Genomic DNA, 24,282 nt, shown 5'->3' on the forward strand with positions numbered 1-24,282 from the left:
AGGCAGAGAGAGAAGCAGGCTCCATGCAGGAAGCCCAATGTGGGACTCCATCCAGGGACTCCAGGATCCCGCTCTGAGCCAAAGGCAGATACTCAACCTCTGACCCACCCAGGCGTCCCTCAAAGTAATTTTTTAAATAAACCTTTTATTTTATAATACTTCTTTTTTTTTTTTTTTTTTTTTTAAGATTTTATTTATTCATGAGAGAGAGACAGGCAGAGACACAGGCAGAGGGAGAAGCAGGCTCCATGCAGGGAGCCTGATGCGGGACTTGATCCTGGGACTCCAGGACCATGCCCCAGGCCAAAGGCAGGCGTTAAACCACTGAGCCACCCAGGGACCCCAATACTTCTAGATATTCAGAAAAGTTGCAAATGAAGTATGCAGATTCCTATATACCTCTCACGTAGTTTCCCCTATTGTTAACATCTAAAACTGAAAAACCAGTAACTGATACATTACTTTTTGCTAAACTCCAGATTTTGTTTGAATTTCTATAGTTTTTCTATTTATATCTCCTTTCTGTTCTGATCTAATCCAGGGTAACCCACTGTATGTAGTTTTGGTCTCTCTTAGCCTTTTCTGGTCTTTTGAGTGCTCCTCAGTCTCCTGTTTTCATGACTTTTACAGTTTTGAGGAGCACTAAGCAGTTATTTTGTGTAATGTCCCTCCTTTTGAGTTTATCGAATATTTTTCTCATTTAAAAATGAGAAGAGTTAGATGTTTTAGGAAAGAACGCCACAGAATACCATTATTTCATAATCAGGGGATATGTGACATTGACATGATATCACTGATGGATGTTGACCTTTATCACTTGGTTAAGGTAGTATTTGCCATGTTAATATGTTAGGTTACTATTTTTACTTTTCTATATTGAATTTTTTGGAAGTGAATCACTACCTACCTACCTCTAGCCTACCCTCAAAGTGGATGGGGTGCTTAAGTACCACTACTTGGAGGGAAGAGTATCTACTTTTATTATTTGGAATTTTGGAAGGAATATTTGTCTCCCCCATTCATTTCTTTATTCAATCATTTATCAATATCAGAGTATCTATTTTGTACTCTTAGTTATAATCTGATTCTGTATTATTTATTTTTTTCCTCAATTGTTCTAGCTTTGACCATTGGGAGGACTTCATGTTGGCTCCTGTGTCCCTTTGACATGTCTCCATCCTTTTTTTCTTTTTCAGCATTTCCTTACTTTCTAGTACTACAAGATGCTCCAGACACATCTTATGTTTTCCCTGCCCCAACCCTAGAATCAGCCATTTCTCCAAGGATCCTTGGTTTCTTTTATTGGATAGTGATTTATAGAAACTGAGATCTGGGTGCCCATGTGCTCATTGCTGGGGATGTCATTATTTCTATGCCCTCTCAGTGGACATAGCAAAGTAATATATGTGTGTATGCTAACTCATGTATATGCACATACATAAAATTGTTTCTGTATCTTTTTGCTTGTATATTAAGCTAAACATGAATACATACATTTCTCTTCCAACTTTCAGAGGAAGCTTATGTCCCAAACAAATGTCCTCTTTGTAACTTGCTTTTTACTGAGATCTAACTTTTCCCCTCAATGAACACTTTTTAAGTGCCACAGAAAACATTGTTTTCCATGACCTGGTAAAGTTGTTTGACTTGAGATAAGATCTTTGTTTAGAGATGCATTGAAAGCATAAATTCTGACTCAGCTGGAATGGTCATATGTTTTTGGCATCGATATGGTGTCAGATAAGCCATGGTAACCTTGTGTCTCTAGACCTTGTCTCTTCAAACATGATTTTTGATATTTTATTAAGAGTTAAGAGACCTGGGACTCCTGGGATGCCTGGGTGGCTCAGCGGTTGAGCGGCTGTCTATGGCTTAGGGTGTGATCCCACAGCCCAGGTCCGGGTCCTGCATGGGGCTTCCTGTATGGAGCCTGCGTCTCCCTCTGCCTATGTCTCTGCCTCTTTCTTTCTCTGTGTGTCTCATGAATAAATAAATAAAATCTTAAAAAAAAAAAAAAAGGAAACCTACTTCTTTAATCTCTTTTTTTTAAATCTCTTAATTATATTTTTTAGAGATTTGTTATTAAAGTGATTTTTAGATCCTTTTTTGTAAGGGTGAGAAAAAATTGAATCATTTATAGAATTTCTTGAAATTCATTTGTTTAATATGAATGCTTTTTTTTCTTCCATTTTTTTTTTAGTCATGACTTAAAATAGTTTTTTATGTATCTGAAAGTCAACTACCAGAAAGTAAACCAAAAAAGGCAAAAAGCTACCAGTTCAGTAGTTATCACAAATTTTATTGGCTTCTCTCAAGTGGATCCTACTCCCTCTTAGGCACAGTTTAACCTTCTTGCTTCCTTAAATCAAGAGCTAAAACTTTTTTTTTTAAAGATTTTATTTATATATTTGTGAGAGACACACAGAGAGAGGCAGAGACATAGGCAGAGGGAGGCGCAGGCTTGCTGTGGGGAGCTCGATGCAGGACTGTATCCCAGGACTGGCATCATGACCTGAGCCAAAAGCAGATGTTCAACCTCTGAGCCACCCAGGTGCCCCTCAAGAGCTAAAACTTAAAAAAAGTGCTGTGACAAGCTAACTAAAAAGTGTTAGCTTGATCAAAAGGTTTGAGGAAGGAAGGCTACAAAATGTACAACATTAAAATTCAAAAAAGCCATGTTGGAACCATTTAGATCTGGTGCAAGAGTCACTCATATCTTTGTGGCAGTAGTGAATTATTCTGAAAAGTTTTATTTACTTCTTTATTTTAAAGATTATATTTATTCATGAGGGATAGGGAGGCAGAGACATAGGCAAAATGAGGAGCAGGCTCCCTGCAGGGAGCCCTATGTGGGACTCCATCCCAGGACTCCAGGATCATGTCCTGAGCCAAAGGCAGACAGACGCTCAACCACTAAGCCACCCAGGCATCCCTATCCTGAAAGGTTTAAATGATTATTAGTATACTTTGTTTAAGAACACTGGGAGGCTTAGGTATTTTCTTAGATTTATATGAAAAAGTTATATAAGTTTGTTTCAAGTATAGACCTCTCCTATCTGACCACTTTGGCTGTCTAGAACATCTTATTTCCTTCCTAATTAGTTTTGTTTTATTTTTTATTTTTCTATTTATTCACAGTTGTTTATTTTCTAAATCATTTTGATGTCCTTATCCACTTGTAGCATGAAGTCTCTCATTTGTAGATTTTAAGAATTTTTTCAGTGCTGTTATTCCACACTTTTTGTATTAAATGTGATACATTCTTTTTTATTTATTTTTTTAAGATTTTATTTATTTGTTCACGAGAGACTCAGAGAGAGAGAGAGAGGCAGAGACACAGGCAGAGGGAGAAGCAGGCTCCACACAGGGAGCCTGACATGGGACTCGACAATCCAGGGTCTCCAGGATCACACCCTGGGCTGAAGGCGGGGCCAAACTGCTGAGCCACCCGGGCTGCCCAGTACATTCTTTTTTTTTTAAAAAGGCTCATGAGGCAGCCCATGAGGCAGCTTCTGAGGACTACCTGCTTATTTTGAACAATGTTTAATAAGGGAGATTATTCCAAACAAAATATGGACAATCCCTTTGAGTATTATAAATGACATTTACTTTTTTTTTTTTTTAATTTTTATTTATTTATCATAGTCACAGAGAGAGAGAGAGGCAGAGACACAGACAGAGGGAGAAGCAGGCTCCATGCACTGGGAGCCCGATGTGGGATTCGATCCTGGGTCTCCAGGATCGCGCCCTGGGCCAAAGGCAGGCGCCAAACCGCTGCGCCACCCAGGGATCCCGACATTTACTTTTTAATTAATAGTAAAACTACTTTCTATAGGATAACAAGGAATAGATTACCTGTATACCCAAAGTGTTTGTTTTAAACACTTTTAAGTCTTGTTTTAAACCAGAAAAGACTGATCTTTCTTGATCCTAAGAGCTTTACCCTAATTTAGGTCTTTCTTGGACCAGAGGACTCAAATATGGGTTTAAGTCTGAACTGATTCTAAAATTCCTGAATGGGGACATCTGGGTGGCTCGGTGGTTGAGTATCTGCCATTAGCTGAGGGTGTGATCCCGGTGTCCTGGGATTGAGACCCCCTTTGGGCTTCCCTTCAGGGAGCCTGCTTCTCCTTCTGCCTATGTCTCTGCCTCTCTCTGTGTGTTTCTCATGAATAAATAAATAAATAAAATCCTTTAAAAAATCCCTGAATGGCTGGGATGATGCTTATTAACAACACAATAATGATAGTTACCATTTCTTGAGTGGTAGTTGGTAGTTGCCAGGCAATCTGTAGTACTCCTTCCTTGAATAAAGTCACTGGGTTTGTATAATATGGCCCTTTTTAGCCCCTGCTTGGCCACTTGAGTTATAGTTCTGTTCTTTACTTTTGCTTAGCTCTTTTGGGCTTTCACACACAAGCCTGTAACATTCTCTATTATCTCCACTCATTATGCCTTTGCCTGGCTAATCCCTATTTCCTTTAGTTCTCAGCCCTAATTACAGGCATAACTCAGAGATACTGGAGGTTCAGTTCCAGACCACTGCAATAAAGTGAGTATCACAATAAAGTGAGTCAGATGAATTTTTTGGTTTCCTAGCACATATAAAAGTTATGTTTACGCTACACTGTAGTCTGTTAAATGTGCAATAACATTATGACAATCCGTACACCTTAATGACAATATATTGTGAAGTGCCTGGGTGGCTCAGTCAGTTAAGCATCTGACTTGATTTTGGCTCAGGTCTCAGTGTCATGAGATCGAGACCCACATCAGGCTCTTAGACATGGAGCCTGCTTGATATTCTCTTCCCCGCCCCCCCCCCCCCCGCCTTTCTTCCCCCCCCGCCCTCCCCCACCCCCCTACTACTTGTGCATGTGCTGTCTCCCTTTAAAATGAAAAAAAAATTTTTTAAAATCTAAAAAAAAAAAAAGAAAAAAAGAAAAAAAAATCTGTATATATAGCTAAAATAATGCTAACCATCACCTGAGTTTTCAGCAGTCTGTAATCTTTTTCCTGGTAGGTCTTGCCTTGATGTTGATGGCTGCTGACTGATCAGGGTGGTGGTTACTGAAGATGGGAGTGGCTGGTACAATTTGTTAAAATAAGACACCAGTGAAGTTTGCTGCATCAATGGATTCTTCCTTTCACAGATGCTTTCTCTGTAGCATGTGATGTTGTTTGATAACATTTACCCACAGTAGAACTTCTTTCAAAATTGGAGTCAGCCTTTCAAACCTTGCTGCTTTATTAGCTAAGTTTATGTGATATTTCGAATCCCGCATTGTCATTTCAATAGTCTTCACAGCATCTTCATTAGGAGTTGATTCTGGGGCAGCCCAGGTGGCTCAGTGGTTTAGCGCCGCCTTCAGCCCAGGGCATGATCCTGGAGACCTGGGATCGAGTCCCACATTGGGCTCCCTGCGTGGAGCCTGCTTCTCCCTCTGCCTGTATCTCTGCCTCTGTCTTTCTCTGTGTCTCTCATGAATAAATAAAATCTTTAAAAATAAAAAAAGGAGTTGATTCTATATCAAGAAACCACTTTCTTTGTCCATCTATAAGAAGTAATTCCTCATTCCTTAGAGTTTTATCATGAGATTGCAGTAATTCAGCCACATCTCAGGCTCCACTTTGGATTCTGGCTCTTGTGCTATTTCTACCACATCTGCAATTACTTACCCCACTGAAGTCTTTATTTATTTATTTATTTATTCATGAGACACAGAGAGAGAGAGAGAGAGAGAGAGAGAGGCAGAGACATAAGGCAGAGGGAGAAGTAGGCTCCATGCAGGGAGCATGATGTGGGACTCGATCCTGGGAACTTCAGGATCATGCCAAAGGTAGGCGCTAAACCGCTGAGCCACCCAGGTGTCCCAACTCCACTGATGTCTTGAACCCCTCACAGTCCTCCATGAGAGTTGGAATCAACTTTGTTAATATTGATATTTTGGCTTCTTCCTATGAATCATGAATTTTTTTTTAAATTTTTTTTTATTTTTTTTTTATTTTTTTTATGAATGTTCTTAATGGCATTTAGAATAGTGAATCCTTTCCAGATGGTTTTCAGTTTACTTTGCCCAGGTCCATCAGAGGATTCTCTATGGCAGCTACAGTCTTACGGAATGTATTTTATAAATAATAAGATTTAAAAGTCAAAGTTATTCCTTGATCCATGGGCTGCAAAATGGATGTTGTGTTAGCAGGCATGAAAACAACATTAATCTTGTACATCTCCATCAAAGCTCTTGGGTGACTAAGTGCATTGTCAGTAAGCAGTAATATTTTAAAACGAATCCTTTTTTTCTGAGCAGTAGGTCTCAACAATGGGCTTAAAATATTCAGTAAAATGTGTTGTAAACATATGTGCTGTCATCCAGGCTTTGTTCGATTTATAAAGCACAGGCAGGGTAGATTTAGCATATGATTCTTTAGCGTCCTAGTATTTTCAGAATCGTAAATATACATTGGCTTTAACTTAAAGTCACTTACTACATTAGCCCCCAACAGGAGTTAGCTTGTACTTTGAAGCCAGGCATTGATTTCTCCTCTCTAGCTATAAAATCCTGGATGGCATCTTCTTTGAATAGAAGACTTCATCTGGAAATCTGTTGTTTAGTGAGGCCACCTTCATTGATTTCTTAGCTAGATCTTATGAATAACTTGCTGCAGCTTCTCTATCAGCACTTGCAACTACTCTTTGCTCTTTGATGTTATGGAGATTATTCTCCTTAAGCACGAAACCAACCTCTGCTAGCTTCAGAATTTTCTTCTGCAGCTTTACCTCTCTCAGCCTTCATAGAATTGAAGAGACTTAGGGTCTTGCTCTCAATTAGGCTTTGGGTCTTTCTCTCAAGTAGGCTTTGGCTTAAGAGAATATTGTAGCTGGTTTGATCTTCTATCCAGACAACTAAAACTTTCTCCATATCAGCAGTAAGGCTGCTTTTCCACTTTCTTACCATTTGTGCATTCACTAGAGTAGCACTCTTAATTTTTTTTCAAGAATTTTTCCTTTGCATTCACAACTTGGCTACCTGGTGTAAGAGGTCTAGTTTTTAGCTTATCTTGGCTTTGGACATGCCTTCCACACTAAGCTCAATCATTTCCAGCTTTTGACTTAAAGTGAGAAGCATGGGGTACCTGGCTGGCTCAATCAGTAGAGCATAAAACTTTTTTTTTTTTTTTTTTTAAGATTTTCTTTATTTGAGAGAGAGTGAGAGTGAGAGAGAGCATGACTAAAGGGGAGAGGGAGAAGCATGCTTCCCCACTCAGCAGGAAGCCTGACTTGGGACTTGATCCTAGGACCCAGGATCATGACCTGAGCTGAAGGCAGATGTTTAAATGACTGAGCCAGTGAGGCACTCCAGAGCATGCAACTCTTGATCTCAGGGTTGTGAGTTCGAGCCCCACACTGGGCATAGAGCTACTTAAAAAATAAATAAGTAAAATATTAAAAGAGTAAATGCTATTGGAAAAATGGTGCCCATAGACTTGCTTGATGCAGGGTTGCCACAGACCTTCAATTTATAAAAACCACAGTATCTGGAAAGTGCAAAAAAGTGAGATATGCCTGTATCAGTTTCTCTGGGAGCTGGCCTTAGGCTAATATATTGTACAACCTATACTCAGCCCATAGCTGAGTGCCTAACAGAGAAACTTCACATGATTGGACAAGCAAATGTCCTTGTGAGGCAGGGGAGTAATGTGTGGATGTTAGGGGGATTCGTAACATGTATAAGGCAAAATCTCATTTAATTTTTACATTTGTTGAATTACATTAGGCAAGTTGCTTAATCTCTATGCCTCAGTTTCCTTGTCTGTAAAATGAAGATGATTATATCACTTCAGAGTAATAAGAATTTAAATGAGTCCATAAATGTAAAGTGCTTAGAATAGTGCCTGGCACATAGTGAATGTTCTAGAAGTGTGTATTAAATAAGGAATCACATGAAGATCGTGCTGTTTGGACAGATGATGAAACTGAGGCTCAGCTAGTGTGTGACAGAACATGTTTTAGAACTTAGATCTAACTCCAGAGCCCAAGATGACAGGTTTAGATTGAATTAAATCTTGACTAGAGCTTTCTTACAATCAGATTTATTGCAAACAACTATTCTACTGTATGGCTTTGCCAAAATCAAAGATTCTAAAATTAAAATTACCGTCTTTTAATGGATTTTATAATAATGAATGGGTACCTAAGAAAACAGTGGCAAAACTCATAAAATTTCAAAATCTGTTGCTGAGTGATTTCTCACTTTAAAAAAGGGTTTGCTTCAGAATTCTATTATGTATATTTTTCTGACCTATTTGAATACACATTCAACATACAAAATTTTATTTATAAATAACTCAAGGAACACATTTATTATATATTTAAGACTTCTATAGTCTGATGAAATGGTGTCATTTTAGGAATTATGTTAGAGTGTGAAGCACTGTGCTAGATGCTGGGGTAATAAAGAAGATCTGTTCCTTCTTTCAAAGGAGATACGGTACCTAAAAAATGTTAAGGGAGAGAAGTGAGGCTTAGCTTATGGGATAAGTATAGACAAAACCAGCTTTAAGTTTCCAAGCTGGAATTTTAAAGTTAAAAAAAAATTGAAGTTTGTTTTTTGTTTTATAAAGGAATGGCTAAGAGGGCACCTGGTTGGCTCAGTTGGTTAAGTATCTGACTCTCGGTTTTGCTTCAGCCCAGGTCATCATCTTGGGGTCATGAGATCAGGCCCTGCCCTCAGCATGGAGTCTGCTTGTCTGTCTCCCTACCTCTCTGCTCTGACTCCTGCTCTTTCTCTCTCAAATAAACTTTTTTTTTTTTAAGATTTTAAAAATTTATTTATTCATAAGAGACACACAGAGAGAGGCAGAGACACAGGCAGAGGGAGAAGCAGGCTCCATGTAGGGAGCCCGACGTGGGACTCGATCCCAGGTCTTCAGGATCACGCCCTGGGCTGAAGGCAGATGCTTAACCGCTGAGCCACCCAGGCATCCCAAATAAATAAACTCTTAAACAAACAAAAGAATGGCTAGATATTAAAGTAAAAAGTGGGATCCCTGGGTGGCGCAGCGGTTTGGCGCCTGCCTTTGGCCCAGGGCGCGATCCTGGGGACCCGGGATCGAGTCCCACGTCGGGCTCCCGGTGCATGGAGCCTGCTTCTCCCTCTGCCTGTGTCTGCCTCTCTCTCTCTGTGTGACTATCATAAAAAAAAAAAAAAAAAAAAAAGTAAAAAGTAAAAGTTCTTTAGCCAGCCCCTTAGACATACTTAGAAGTAGCCGTTGTAAACAGTGGATCCTTCCAGAAAATTTGTATGTGATTTCAAACATATACAATGTATTTTTGTTTTCTATGGCTTCTGTAACAAATTACCATAAACTTGGTGGCTTAAAACCACGTAAATTTGCTCGCTCTCAGCTCTGGAGGCCAGAAGTCCAACACAATTTAGATCAGTCTTATGAAGGTTAAAACCAAGGCAGAGCCATATTCCTCCAGAGGCTCTGGGGAGAATCCCTTGCTCACCTCTTCTGGTATCTGTTGGCATTCTTTAGTTTATGTCACATCACTTAAGCCTCCTCTAATCTTACTCTTTTCTGCCTTTATGTGGCTTTCCTCTGTGTGTGTTAAATTTCCCTCTCTTTCTGTTAGAAGGATATATGTGATTGCATTTAGGGCCCATTCATATATAATCCAGGATAATCTCATCTCAAGATCCTTAATTTTTTTTTCAAAGATTTTTTCATTTATTCATGAGAGACAGAGAGAGAGAGAGGCAGAGACACAGGCAGAGACAGAAGCAGGCTCCATGCAGGGAGCCCGACGTGGAACTCGATCCCGGGTCTCCAGGATCACACCCTGGCTGAAGCAAGCCACCCGGGCTGCCCCACAAGATCCTTAATTTAATCACATCTGTAAAGATACTTTTTCCAAATAAAGTGACATTTACAGGTTCTAGGGATTAAAATCTAGTGTCTTCGGGGGTTGTTATCAGCCTACTACCGATGTATATATACATCCCTGTATATAGTTTTACCAAACACAAAAATGAACTAGACTTCATATACTGTCTTCCAATTTTCTTTTTAAAGCTTAGTAATGGGGCAGCCCTGGTGGCGCAGCGGTTTAGCGCCGCCTGTAGCCAAGGGCGTGATCCTGGAGACCCTGGATGAGTCCCACGTCGGGCCCTCTGCATGGAGCCTGCTTCTCCCTCTGCCTGTGTCTCTGCCTGCCTCTCTCTCTCTCTCTCTCTCTCTCTCTCTGTGTCTCTATGAATAAATAAATAAATCTTAAAAAAATAAAACTTAGTAATGTATTTCTTCCACATTAAAATTTAAATGTTTACTTTAGGCTTCATCATCCTTTTTTTTTTTTAAATAGCTACAGAGCACTTTGTTGAATGGATGAATGTTTCACTTCTTAAAACCTGTGGTAAAAATATACAACACGCAAAATTTACCACTTTTAATTAAGTCATTTTATTTTTTTATTTTTTATTTTTTTAATTTTTATTTATTTATGATAGTCAGAGAGAGAGAGAGAGAGAGAGAGAGGCAGAGACATAGGCAGAAGGAGAAGCAGGCTCCATGCACCGGGAGCCCGACGTGGGATTCGATCCCGGGTCTCCAGGATCGCGCCCTGGGCCAAAGGCAGGCGCCAAACCGCTGCGCCACCCAGGGATCCCAATTAAGTCATTTTAAATTAAGTATATTCCCGTTGTTGTGAAACAGATCTCCAGAACTTTTCTCATTTTGCAAATCTGAATCTGTATATTCTTTCCTCTTTCCCCTAGCCTCTGATAACCATCATTCTACTTTCTGTTTCTACGAATTTTACTAGTGCAGATGCCGCATGTAAGTGGCTCATACAGTATTTGTCTTTTTGTGACTGGTTTATTTCACTTAATGTTCTCAAAGTTTATACATACTGTAGCATGTAACAGGATTTCCTTCCTTTTTAAAGCTTATATTCCATTATATGTATATACTACATTTTGTTTATTCATTCATTCTTCAGTGGACATTTGTGTTGCTGCTGCTTCTGAATATTGTGAATAGTGCTGCTTTGAACATGGGTGTGCAAATCTTCTTAGGACCCAACTTTTAGGGATCCCTGGGTGGCGCAGTGGTTTAGCGCCTGCCTTTGGCCCAGGGCGCGATCCTGGAGGCCCGGGATCGAATCCCACATCGGGCTCCCGGTGCATGGAGCCTGCTTCTCCCTCTGCCTATGTCTCTGCTTCTCTCTCTCTCTCTCTCTGTGTGTGTGACTATCATAAATAAAAAAATTAAAAAAAAAAAAAAAAAAGACCCAACTTTTAATTATTTTGGATAGGTATATGCATAGATGTATACACACACTCAGAAGTGGGATTGATGGACACATAGTAATGTGGTATTCTGTTTTTAATTTTTTGAGCAACATATTTTCCATAGCAGTTAAAGCATTTTATAGTCCTACCAATGGTGTACAAGGGTTCCTATTTCTGTACATTCTTGCCAATATTTATTTTAGGATTTTTTTATATATATAGTAATAATCCTAATGGGTGTGAGTTGATCATCTCATTGTAGTTTTGATTTGTATTTTTCTTTTCTTTCTTTTTTTTTTTAGAGTGCACATCATATCTGAGAAATTATTGACCATTTCAATGTCCTGAAGCTTTTCCCTTACGTTTTTCTTCTAGGAATGTTACAGTTTTATCTCTTTAGGTGTTTAGTAATTTTGAGTTAATTTTTGTATATGGTATAAGAATCCAACTTTGTTTTTTTGCATGTGGATATTCAGTTTTCCCAATACCATTATATAAGAAGACTTTTTTCCCCCATTGAGTGGTCTTGGCCCCTTTTAGTGTCAAAGATCATTTGATACTAAATATAAGGGTTTATCTTTGGGTTTTCTGTTTTATTCTATTGGTATATTTGTCTGCATGCCAGTACCATACTGTTTTGATTACTGTAGCTTTGTAATATGTTTTGAAATCAGGTCATGTGAGTCCTCCAGCGTTTTTCTAAGTTGTTTTGGCTATTCAGGCTCTCTTGAGATTCCATATGAATTTTAAGATGAACTTTTCTATTTCTGCAAGAAAATGCTGTTGGGGGTTTGGACATGTTATTAAATTCTTCAGTCCATGGACATGGGTTGTCTTTCCATTTATTTGTTTTCTTTAATTTCTTTTAGCATTGTTTTGTAATTTTCAGTTTTACCTCCTGCATTTGATCTTAGCCAAAAGGCTGAGAAGCAATCAGTTTCACCTCCTGGATTTGGTTTATTCCTAACCAAAAGGATTCTTTCTTTCTTTCTTTTCTTTTTTCTTTCTTTCTTTCTTTCTTTCTTTCTTTCTTTCTTTCTTTCTTTCTTTCTTTCCTTTTCTTTTCTTTTCTTTTCTTTTCTTTTCTTTTCTTTTCTTTCTTTTTCCTTCCTTCCTTCCTTCCTCCTTCCTTCCTTCCTTCCTTCCTTTTGTCTTTTTTTTTTGTTTTTTGTTTTTTTTTTAAGGATTCTTTCTTTTTGATGCTATTGTAAGTGAAGTTGTTTTCTTAATTTCAAATTGTTGTGATTAGCTTATAGAAACACAACTGATTTTTTGCATGTTGATTTTGTATTCTTCAAGTTTGATGAATATATTTATTCTCACAATTTTCCTTTGTGGAGTCTCTAGGGTTTTCTACATAAAAAATATGTCATCTGCAAACAGATAGGTTTACATCTTCCTTTATAATTTAGATGCCTTTTCTTTTTCTTGCCTAATTCCTTTGTCTAAAACTTTCAATACGATATTGAATAGGAATGGCTAGAACAGCCATCCTTTACTTTGTTCCTGATTTTTTTTTTTTTTAAGATTTTATTTATTCTTGAGAGACACAGAGAGGCAGAGACATAGGCAGAGGGAGAAGCAGGCTCCCTTTGGAGAGCCTGATGTGGGACTTGATCCCAGGATCCTGGGATCACCACCTGAGCCAAAGACAGATGTTTATCCACTGAGCCACTGAGCCACCCATGTTCCCCTTTGTTCCTGATCTTAGAGGAAATGTTTCAGCCATTCACCATGATGTTAGCTGTGGGCTTCTCATAAATGGCCTTTATCATGTTGAGGCAGTTTCCTTATATTTCTAGTTTGAGTGTTTTTATCATTGAGGGTGTTAAATCTTGTCAAATGCTTTTTATTGCATCAACTGAGATGATCATGTGGTTTTTGTCCTTTGTTCTTGTAATGAGTTATGGTGTACTATATTGATTGATTTTGGTATGTTGAACCATTCTTGCATTCCAGGAATAAATTTTACTTGGATATGGGGTATAATATTTTTAATGTGCTGTTGGATTCATTTTGCTAGTATTTTGAAGATTTTTGCATCAGTATTTATCAGCAATATTGGCCTATAGTTTTCTTACAATGGCTTTGTCTGGCTTTCATATCAGGGTAATTCTGGCCTCATAGAATGAGTTTGGAAATGTTCTCTTCAATTTTTTGGAAGAGTTTCAGGAGGATTGGTGTTAATTCTTCTTTAAATGTTTGGTAGAATTCCCCAGTGAAGCCATTTCTCCTGGGCTTTTAATATATAACTTTTAAATCCCTTTTGAGTGATAGTGGATAATAGAGTGTTCAGCTGGGTGTGGTGCCCTGAGTAGAGGCCATGAGAAGACCTGCTCTGAATGTGATACTGTCTTCTTGGTGCCACAAATGGTGCCTAGATGTGACTAGAGGACTCAGAAACTTTTCTTTCCCTGTACTGTGTATTTGTTTTTTGTTTTTAAGATTTTATTTATTTATTAATGAGAGACACAGAGAGAGAGGCAGAGACACCTGCAGAGGGAGAAGCTGGCTCCCTGCAGGGAGCCCGGGACTCCAGGATCATGTCCTGAGCTGAAGGCAGACGCCCAACCGCTGAGCCACCCAGGCGTCCCTGTACTATGTATTTGGAGAAGGAAACACAATTCATATTTCTGACTTCTTGAATCAGTGTTTTCACCTTTTACCACATTACTTTCTTTGACAGGCAGAAGAGCCTGATTGTGCTTTTTGAGTGGCTTTTGTGAATCCCTTCTTTTTGGCCTGGGGAGAAAATCTATTCTGCCAGGGTGAGAGTGACTGAAAGCTCTCTTCTCTCTTAAACCTCCCCCCCTTAAAAAAATTAAGAAGAGAGTACCTGGAAAAGGCAAATGGTGGTAGAACCTACATGTATGCAAACTGGTTTCAGATTATCACTACAATGGGCTATGAGATTTTACCACTGAAGTAGAAGCATTTTCCAAACATTTAACATTAGCTACAAATGTAGTACTGGAGAACTTGGAATTGCAAACATGCTGTTTATCATGTATAAATAGTGGTTGTGAAGCACTGTCTCATAAAAGTTTAGAGGTGGGAGAGCTGTTGATACAAACTTGTTTTATGCATGACCGCACTAAAGTTACCAAAGATTCAATGAATTCTCCGAGGTTTCACAACTAGTTAATGGTAAAACAGGGATTTGGGGATGTAAATTTTCTTCTTTCCAGCCCAGTGCTCCTCCCAGATAGGGGGAAAAAAATTGCCTTCCTACACTTCTACCTGAACACTGTAGTATGTAACTTTTTATTATTATTATTTTAGTATGTAACTTTTTAAATTATAAACTCCTACTAGCAAGAGGCAGAGCTTTTTTTTCCTTTCACTTTTAAATTCATGGAATACTTAATATATTTTAAATAGAATAAATTATTTATGTTATAAATTTAAAAAAGAAACACCCATGGTCCTACCACCCCCAGTTTAAGAAAATAGATCATAAACAATATCCATTGCAACCTTCCTGGATTGTATCCTGGATTTTTTTCCCTGCCTTTTTTTCTTTTTTTACTATGCTGAGTTTTCAACATTATCCTCTTTGTACTTCTCTCTCTCTCTCTCTCTCTCTCTTTTTTTTTTTAGAGGCAGAGGGAGAAGGAGAGAGAGAATCATAAGCAGGCTTCACACCCAGCACATAGGGCTCAATCTCACAAATTTGAGATTATGACCTGAGACCAAGAGTCAGATGCTTAACCAACTGAGCCACTCAGGTGTCCCTTGTACTTTTGTTTTAAATTTAACCACAAGTGTATATATTCCTAAGCAGTATATTGTTTGGGTTTATATAATCATACTCTATGTTCTTTAGTACTAGCTATTTTTCTCTCAGCATGGTTTGTGAAATTCATCTGTTTTTGCTAATAGTTGTCTTCATTTGTTTTTACTGCTATGTTTTCTGTGAATATACCACAGCTTGTTTATCTATTCTCCTGTCAATGGGTATTTTAATTGAAATATAATTCACATACCATAAAATTTATCCTTTAAATTCAATACATAAATTCAATAGCTTTTTAGCACATCACATAGTTTTGCAACCATCACCACTATCTAATTCCAGAAGATTTTCATCACCCCAAAAAAGAGACTTCATACCCATTAGCTATCATTCCTCATTCCCCCTTTCTCTTTCTACCCGCCGCAGCCCCTGGTAACCACTATTCTACTTTCTGTCCTGTTTATTTGCCTGACTTGGGCATATCATATGATCAGAATCCTCCAACATGGCTTTTTTCTTTAAGATTTTATTTATTTATTCATGAGAAAGAGAGAGAGAGGCAGAGACACAGGCAGGGGGAGAAGAAGGCTCCATGCAGAGAGCCTGATGTGGGACCTGATCCTGGAACTCCAGGATCACGCCCTGAGCTGAAGGCAGCGCTTTAACCACTGAGCCACCCAAGCATCCCCCAACTGTGGCTTTTTGCATCTGGCTTCTTTCACTCAGCATATTGTGTTCAAGGTTAACCCATGTTGTAGCATATATGCTATTTCAGTCCTTTTTTATGGCTTAGTGATAGTCCATTGTATGAATATATTACATTTTGTTTACTCTTTGATCAGTTGATAGATTTTTGGGTTGTTTTTACTTTGGGGCTATTAGGACTAATGCTGTTATTAATTAACATTTATATACCAGTTGTTGTGTGGACATGTTCTCAATTTTCTCGGGAGTGGGTTAATAACAAACATTTTCCAAAATGGATGTATCAGTTTCTCCATGCTAACCTACAATGTACAAAAATTCCAGACCCCCTTTTTAAAGCATTTTTTTTCTTTTTTTTTTTTTTTTTGTAATAGTGGACAAATGATAAGTTTTAAAATATTTTCTTAAAGCTTCTTTTGCTTTCAAATCAAGAGAATTATACTTTTGGGGATCCCTGGGTGGCACAGCGGTTTGGCGCCTGCCTTTGGCCCAGGGCGCGATCCTGGAGACCCGGGATCGAATCCCACATCAGGCTCCTGGTGCATGGAGCCTGCTTCTCCCTCTGCCTATGTCTCTGCCTCTCTCTCTCTCTGTGACTATCATAAATAAATAAAAATTAAAAAAAAAAACTAAAAAGAGAATTATACTTTTGATAAAGATGTTTAATATGACTTGTTATATAAAGAGATATTAAGGCTATGGATAAATTCATCTGAATGTTAGAAAACAGTTCCATTGATAGGTATATAATATATGCTTTGGTTTGTTCTGTTGTTGATCCAGATTTGAAAGAGTAATTTTCATTGATATTTCCCTATGAAAGTGTTACGAAGTAGCATTTAAGATTCATACCAAATGATCAATAACTGGTTTGTAAGTGGAAGAGTAAGTTACAAACCATTAATACCAAGTTGAAGAAAGATCTGGCTTTAATTCATAGGTATAAAAATATAGAGCTATATTAGAAATTAGTACTAAGACATAAACTAATTGCACTTAAAGTCTCAGACCTTGCTGATGGAAGAGGAATGCAAAATGGTTCATAGAGCCACTTTGGAAAACAGTTTGGCAGTGACTTCTAAAATTAAACATATACTTACCATACCACCCAGCATTCCCATTCCTGGGTATTTGCCCAACAGAAATGAAAACTTATGTTCATACAAAAATCTGTAATGGTTTTTTTCATAATTGCTAAAATCTAGAAACAACCCACATGTCCTTTATTTTATTTTATTTTTAAAGATTTTATTTATTTATTCATGAGAGACGGGGCGGGGGGCAGAGAGAGAGGCAGGCTCCCTACAGAGAGCCTGATATGGGACTCTATCCCCACACCAAGGATCAGCCCTGAACCAAAGTCTCAACCATACCCTCCCACATGTCCTTTAAATGGTAACATGGATAAACAAAATGTGTTTGATGATACAATGGACTATTACTCACCAGTAAAAAGGAATAGATTACTAACGTGTGCAGCAACATGGATGATCTCAATTGTATTATAAGTGAAAAAAGCCAGGCTCAGAAGACTCACTGTATGGTTGTTTTTTGTTTTTTTGTTTTTTTAATATGACATTGTGCAAAAGGCAAAACTGTAGGAACAGCATACTGATCCGTGATTGCCCCATGATTGACACAAAGAAGCACCAGGAATATTTTGGGCTGAGGAAAATGTTCTTGATCGTGGTGTTGGATTCTCTGTGTCTGCCAAAACTAATAGAAATATGTGCCAGAAAGAGTGAATTTTACTATATGTAAGTTATACCTTAATAAACCTCATCTTAAAAGCTCTCATCTTGGGGAATCTCTCCTCTCTCTAATACTCCGTTAATGACTGCTGACAGCTGGGAACACAAGGAGCTAGGAGCGGTCAATGGTATACATTTGCTTTTTAGTTTTTTTCTTTTAAAGATTTTATTTATTGAGAGAGAGCAAGCAGACACACAAGTAGGGAGGAGGGGCAGAGGGAGAAGCAGGGAGCCCGATACAGGGCTTGATCCCTGGGATCATGACTTGAGCCAAAGGCAGATGCTCAACTGACTCAAGCCACCAAGGTGCCCTTGCTTCTTAGTTTTATTTTTTATTTTGTTTTACAGAGAGGGAGAGTTTGCATGTGTGCAAGCAAGCCCAGGAAAAGGAGGAGGAGAGGGAGAGAGAGAATCCTGAGCAGGCTTCATGTCCAGCACAGGTTCAATCCCAGGGCCCAGAGATCATTACCTGAGCCGAAATCAAGAGTCAGATGATTAACCAACTGAGCTACCCAGGTGCCCTAGCTTTTTAGTTTTAAAAGGAATGTGATGGAAAAGGTAGGCAGCCTTTGTTGAACATTGTATATTTTATTTCTCAAATACCTAATGTATAGCACTTTCTTCTGGGTACTTCTTCTGGGTGCTTTACAAATATAATAAACTTAAGTGGTTTAATTTTCCTAATAACCCAACAAGGTAAATACTATTATTTTTCCCATTTTACATATAGAAAACAGAAGCACAGAGGGTAGGAATTTGTCCAAAGCCACACAGCTAATAAATGGTTGCAACCAGGATTTGAACTAACATTCTATCTTGAGTCCATACTCTTAATAATTAACTTGGCCTCTTTCTTTCATTGAATATGATCTAATAAAGAATTCTAGTTAATGCTTAAAACTTCCTTTTCCCTTGCTGGTTATATGCACATTAAATATTTTTCTGTGTTGATGTGTTACAGAGAAAAACGTTAGAAAAAAGAAATCCCACTTTGCTAATACATGAATTGTTATTTTATTATGTTCTCTTCTATATATAATATTTACTAAATCATTTCCTAAACAGAGTCCATGTTGCCATGTTAAGGAGACTACTACTAATTGGTAATTTGTTGAATTATGAAGTTTTACTTGTCCAGTTTAGTCTCCTCATGGTATATAGTAAAGATAATAATAACCAAAATAAGATGGGTTATGTTTAGACTGTGATATTTGGTAAAATATCTGAGAATTTTTCAGGAGTATTTATATAAAATGTGCATTTGGGACAAAAGCTATAAATCCCTATAAAAATAATTTTGAGTTCTGATAGACTGAACTGTAAAATCAGTGGATTTTTTTCTCTTTAAATTTTTGATTCACTAAAGCACAGCACTGGGTATTATCCATTTGTGTGTGTGCATGCATACATATATTCACTGTGCTTATTGACTGTTGTCTGGACTCTTGTGTAAAGAAAGTGTTGGTCCTAATTTTTGTGATAAATATTAAGTATTCATTTTGTATCACCCTGGGAGAAAAGGATTAGGATACATTCTAGCACTTGCCCTTGAGGTGCTCACAATCTAATGAGGAGACTGATCTGCAAACCATTACCCTTAGAATGGTGTGATATGCTTCATGGGGATAGAATGAAAGGTCTTAATTACCTAATTCAAAAGTATCATTCACAGTTAAATGCCCTTTAAAATGAGATTTTCTTTGCAGTTCAAAATCACATTATTTCTAATATGAATCCATTTCTCTTCCCAGCAGCCTGATCCTAGAATTCTCTAAGATCTTGTAACTTCCGTCTGTTCCCTAGTAAGAAGGGCAGTTTCCATGCCTGTCCGTTGGAATTTATATTTCCACTTGAACTCATGTTTGAGATGGAGGATGTTTGGATATTTATAAACGGTCTTTTGCTTCACTAAATTGATTCCCACCCTTGTATGGTGGTAGTTTAAGGCTTTAATAAGATGTGTTTATTCATCTAGATTAGATGGAGCAATATAGGCTTGGTAAACACATAAATCTCTTTCCCGATGGTGTGAGACACAAAATGCCATCAAACCTTGTAAACTGAGATTGAGGAAAAATTCCTCCTATGAAAAGAGAATTAAAACTCTCTGACAGCCTCAGGGACCATTACTTTACTCCCTGAGATAATAATCCAGTTTCTATATAGTTTTCTCAAGAACTCTTTATATTGAATTCGATGACTGCATATCACAATTGTATTTGCATACAAGATTTCTTTATCTGCATAGACCTGTAGTGAATTCCTGGTCAGTTTTTGAATTCTTGTGCCAATTCTTAGCACATTTTGCTCACAAGAATGAGAATGTTTTCCATTTCACTTCCTGTTACCTTCTTACCTTATCTTTTATCATTGTCGGTGATTTCTCATGGTGTAGAGAAGGAAGGCAGTGAAAGGGTGAGGTGAAGCAATGAAGCCTGCCCAAATTATTTTCTGGGCCTTTCAGTTACCATTTGAAGAACACTAACTGCTCAAATTAATGGAATAAGCAGCTTACATAATAGGTGCTATATATTTACCCTGATGCTTTGGCTATTGCCTGCAGCAATTTTTTTCATCCCTGGAGCCGAGATTAGGATTGTGATAGTAGGACCTGGTCATCTCCTTTGTTTCTGGAACGTTGCCTGTGTTGCCACCAAGAAAGAGGTACACCCGGTTAGAGTCCTCCTGTTGGTGCTTCATTTGCCTCATGCCTTGGAAACCCTATGGGCTGGAAGCAGCACCCTGAGTCCTGCAGACCTCTGGGTGAAGGTGCGGCCCCTTTAAGCCTTCAGAGTGTGCCGGGAGGGGGCCGAGGTGGGGCGGGCACTGACAGCGAGCTCCGGGCCCCGCCCCCGGAGGAGGCGTTTCCCAGCGGCCCTCCGCACCAATGCCGCCAGGGCCCGCCGGGTATTCCTGCTGATTCTGCTCGGACCGTAGGGCCCCCAGACCTCTCCCTGCCCAGGGAGCGTAAGTGTCAAACTGCGGGCGAGGGTCAAGCATCCTGTGCCCATGCCGGAAGTCCTGGTGGACAGTGCAGGGGACTTTCCTGGCCTATCAGAGGCTTAGGCGGCGAAAGAGCGTAAACAATGCCGGCTGCAGTGAGCTAAAGCCTGGGGCATCTGCTCTACTTCTGGGTGGTGACAGCAGCCCTAGGGTGCTTGTTTGGATATGCAGTGGTTGAGCGGTGTCCACGACCGACCAGGCTTTGCCCCAGACTGGTTCCTACTTGGGGTGAGGAGAGGATTGCTTTTACCCGAATATATATATATATAGCTCTATTGAGCTGGATGGGTGGAGCTGGATCTAGTGTCCTGGGCCTTGAGTCCTTTGCCTGGGATTTGAAGACCTGGGTAGTTTAGGGATGAGTAAGCATTAGATTTTCAGCTGCCTTGGTACAATTGAGCAGTAACTGTGGAAGTTGACCTAATTCACAGCCGGTTTAGCTTTCCATCTCCCCAGAGGCCTGTGTTGGTGCGGGCCCCCCTTTTGGAGACATTAACAGTGGTCATCTCCTAGGGAGAGTCTAGTTAATCTTCTGTCCTGCTAATATGAATATCAGGATATGTAAAGGACAGCTCTTTACCCTTCCCTTCAGAAGGAATTTGTGAGAGGCCATCATCCCAGGACTAGGACAGCAAAGCACACCCAAGTTTGCTGAGATAACCTGCCAAGAGAAGCAGTTCAGATTTCTCTGGCTTCTTGATAATACAGAATACTCCCAACAAGAGGTTAACACTTGTCCTTGTTAATCGGAATTACCTGGAAGCAGTGAAGTTGTTTAAATTAGAGGGAAGGATTTGTCATTTTGTTACTGGTTACTTAGAAATGAGCTTTTTGTCTGGCTTGACCAATTGATAAAAGTCTTAAATTTTCTATGACAGTTACATAATTGTTATGCTTCTTTAATCCGTTTGTCCTTTCGATAAAGGTTTGAGAAAGCTTTCTGGGCCTGTATGTGTATTCTGTTTTATCCCTGTTTTATAATTATCATTTTTTGAGTGAGTCTATTATCATACTATATTGGTTATTCAAAAGGGTTGCTTTTTCAGTGGGCAGAAATTTTCCTCACACTTCCCTCACACTTATTCTATACTTCTGCAGTAGCATTTCCTTAGCCAGAAGTGAGAGTCCAGGAATGGTAATCAGATCCAGATCTCTTGTATTGTGATAGTGAAGAGCTTTTGTAGGTCAAGAGCTTGGGAATTAGCCATATAATAGTTTCACTGCCACTTCTACTTCCCAAGTAGAAAGCTAAAACAGACTGTTTAGCAGCTGTATAATTCTTATAGACTGTCAAGTTATAGGAACTTAAAAAACACTATACTTGGACTTACGAGTGGTGCGGCAGAGTTGGTGGACTGAGAAAGGAGATAAAGATTGTAGGCCCAGCTCTAACATCACTCATGACTAGTCTCTTGGTGCCTTATTTTTAGCTGGTTGATGATTGAGAACATGCATCGATTGCTTGTGTCTATATATTATAATAATACATAATGCATACTTAATAGGTGATTTGTTCAATTGAATACTAAACTGAAAAATCAGTTTGAAATTTATCCTAATTTCTGCCTTTATGTATGACCTTGAAAATGTTTCTTAACCCCTGGTCTAAAAATAAACAATTACATCTAAACCTTTTTCAGCAGTAGTGTAGACTGTATGGTATTTGAGCTCTTTGGAAGACATTTTAGATACAACAATGGAAATGGATTATAATATTTCTGTGGAACAGATTTATTTTAGCTGGCTTCCTTGTCTTTGCCTCTGTTTCAGCCTAGGGTAAAGGCTCTTGAGAGCTCTGAATAACTTGAAAATATGAACATTTGTCGTCTGGACTAAGATTGAATGAACCATAGCAAGCATCTTATATATGTATTATATCATATTATATATATGACAATATATATATAGTTTAGATTAATTTTATTAATGCTTCTCTTTGTTGGCAACTTTATTCACTCTTGAAGCATCAAATCTTGCTATGTAATGACAACTCAGTTTACCACATCTGTGTTTATAAAATCCAGAATCCTCTGGGGCCATATTTCCAATCACTTGAAGATCATATTTCTCAAGTCTAAAATCAAACTTATCATATTCCTCAGTTTTTCTCCACTCCCTAACACTAAACAACCCAGAACTACTTCTGACATTTTTATGTCATAAGCACTACTGTTCTCCCAGTCACCGAGACTGGAGTCCCCTACTAGACTTTTCCTACTCCCACATCCTTAACTTGCTAAGGTTTACTGATTCACTTCTTTAATGTAACTCCTTTCAGTCTCCCCTGCCCATCCTTTCCATTTCCATCCCCTAGTTCTGACTCATACTTATCTTTGTCCTGGAGTACTGTAATAATTTCCTATCAAGATTCTATTTTCCTCTCCCTTGCAATCCATTCTACATAGATTTATCTTTCTGAAGTAGATAGGATACTGTCATTGCCCTGCTCCAGTCATCAGCATCTTCTGTTTAGCTTAATATTCAAGATTCTACATGATGAGACCCTAATCTACCTCGTCTTAGACTGTAGTAAATGGAGCCGACGTTGTTCTCTGAATATGCTCTGTACTTTCCTGTCTCCAAGACTTTGCCCTTTTTTTTTTCCAGCCTAGAATGTCTCCTCTTCTACTTGAGTTTGTCTGTTTTTTGAAAATCCCATCTGTCATTCATCAATGTGAGTTCGGATACCATCCTTTTTTTTTTTTTTTTTTTTTTTTTTTGATACCATCCTTTCTGTGAGATTTTCACTGACCATCCCTCACTCACTGGAGGTTAATCCTATATTGAACTACCATAACCCTTACTAATCCCTTGTGTAAAGCACTTTCCACACATAATGTATTTTGTATTATGATTATTTGTTTAGACTTCTTACTTGTACTCCTGTAAACTTAGGCACATCATAGTTTGCCCATAGGGAAATTGAGTAAATGTGAATGCTGTAGGTAAAATTATAATACAATAATTCCTTATTATCAGATCTTGTTATTAGAAAGAACTCTAGCCTGTGCAGCCAATCCATGCACATGTAAAATGATCAATAGCTTGAACAAATCATTCTTATCTTCTCTCAAGACTTTTATTAGTAAACTTTGTTAGTTTGATTTTTTTAAAAGCAATTTTAATGCAATATAATTTACATACCACTTACCATTTATACAATTCAATAGCTTTTAGTATATTCCTAGATTTGTACAATCATCACTACAGTCAGTTTTAAAACATTTTCATTACCCCAAAAAGAAATCCCATACTCCTTTGCTTTCACCCTTTTAATATCCCCAGACACTTCAGTCCTGGGCAACCACTGATCTGCTTTCTGTCTCTATAGACTTGTCTACTCTGGACATTTTGTATAAATGGAATCACACTAATATGTGGTTCTTTATGACTGTTTTCTTTTAGTTCATCCATGTTATAGAACTTATCAGTACTTCATTTCTTTTGTGTGTGTGTATGCTAAAATACATACAACATAAAATTTACCATCTTAACTATTTTTAACTGTGCAGGTCACTGGTATCAGATACATTCATTATGTTGTGGAACCATCACCACCATCTATCTCCATATTTTTTTTTTTTTCATTTTGAAAAATGAAGTTTTATACCCCATCCCTCAATCCATCCATGCACTGGCAACAACCATTCTGTTTTGTGTCTCTGATTTTGACTACTTCATTCAGGTGGAATCATACAGTATTTGTCTCTCTTTGGCTGTCTTATTTCATGTTAGCATAAGGGCCTCAGGGTCATCCAGGTTATAGCAAATGTCAGAATTTCTTTTTAAG

At 38.4% G+C, this 24,282-nt stretch overlaps 1 protein-coding gene across 6 annotated transcripts in view; it reads left to right on the top strand.

The window, feature by feature from the left end:
- The window catches only part of CKAP5 (cytoskeleton associated protein 5), a 107,179-nt gene that overhangs the window by 4,920 nt on the left and 77,977 nt on the right, over nucleotides 1–24,282 (top strand). Inside the window, exon 1 of one of the 6 annotated variants that reach the window (XM_025452044.3) lies at nucleotides 20,334–20,456. The exons of 4 other annotated variants lie outside the window; for them this stretch is intronic. The gene's annotated coding sequence lies outside the window, so the exon portion shown is untranslated. Of the gene's footprint in view, nucleotides 1–20,333; nucleotides 20,721–24,282 lie in introns of those variants that run through there. One more of the 6 variants, XM_025452045.3, reaches the window with a different exon arrangement.

The sequence above is a fragment of the Canis lupus genome, chromosome 18 (assembly GCF_003254725.2).
Source record: "Canis lupus dingo isolate Sandy chromosome 18, ASM325472v2, whole genome shotgun sequence".
NCBI classification, from domain to species: domain Eukaryota; kingdom Metazoa; phylum Chordata; class Mammalia; order Carnivora; family Canidae; genus Canis; species Canis lupus.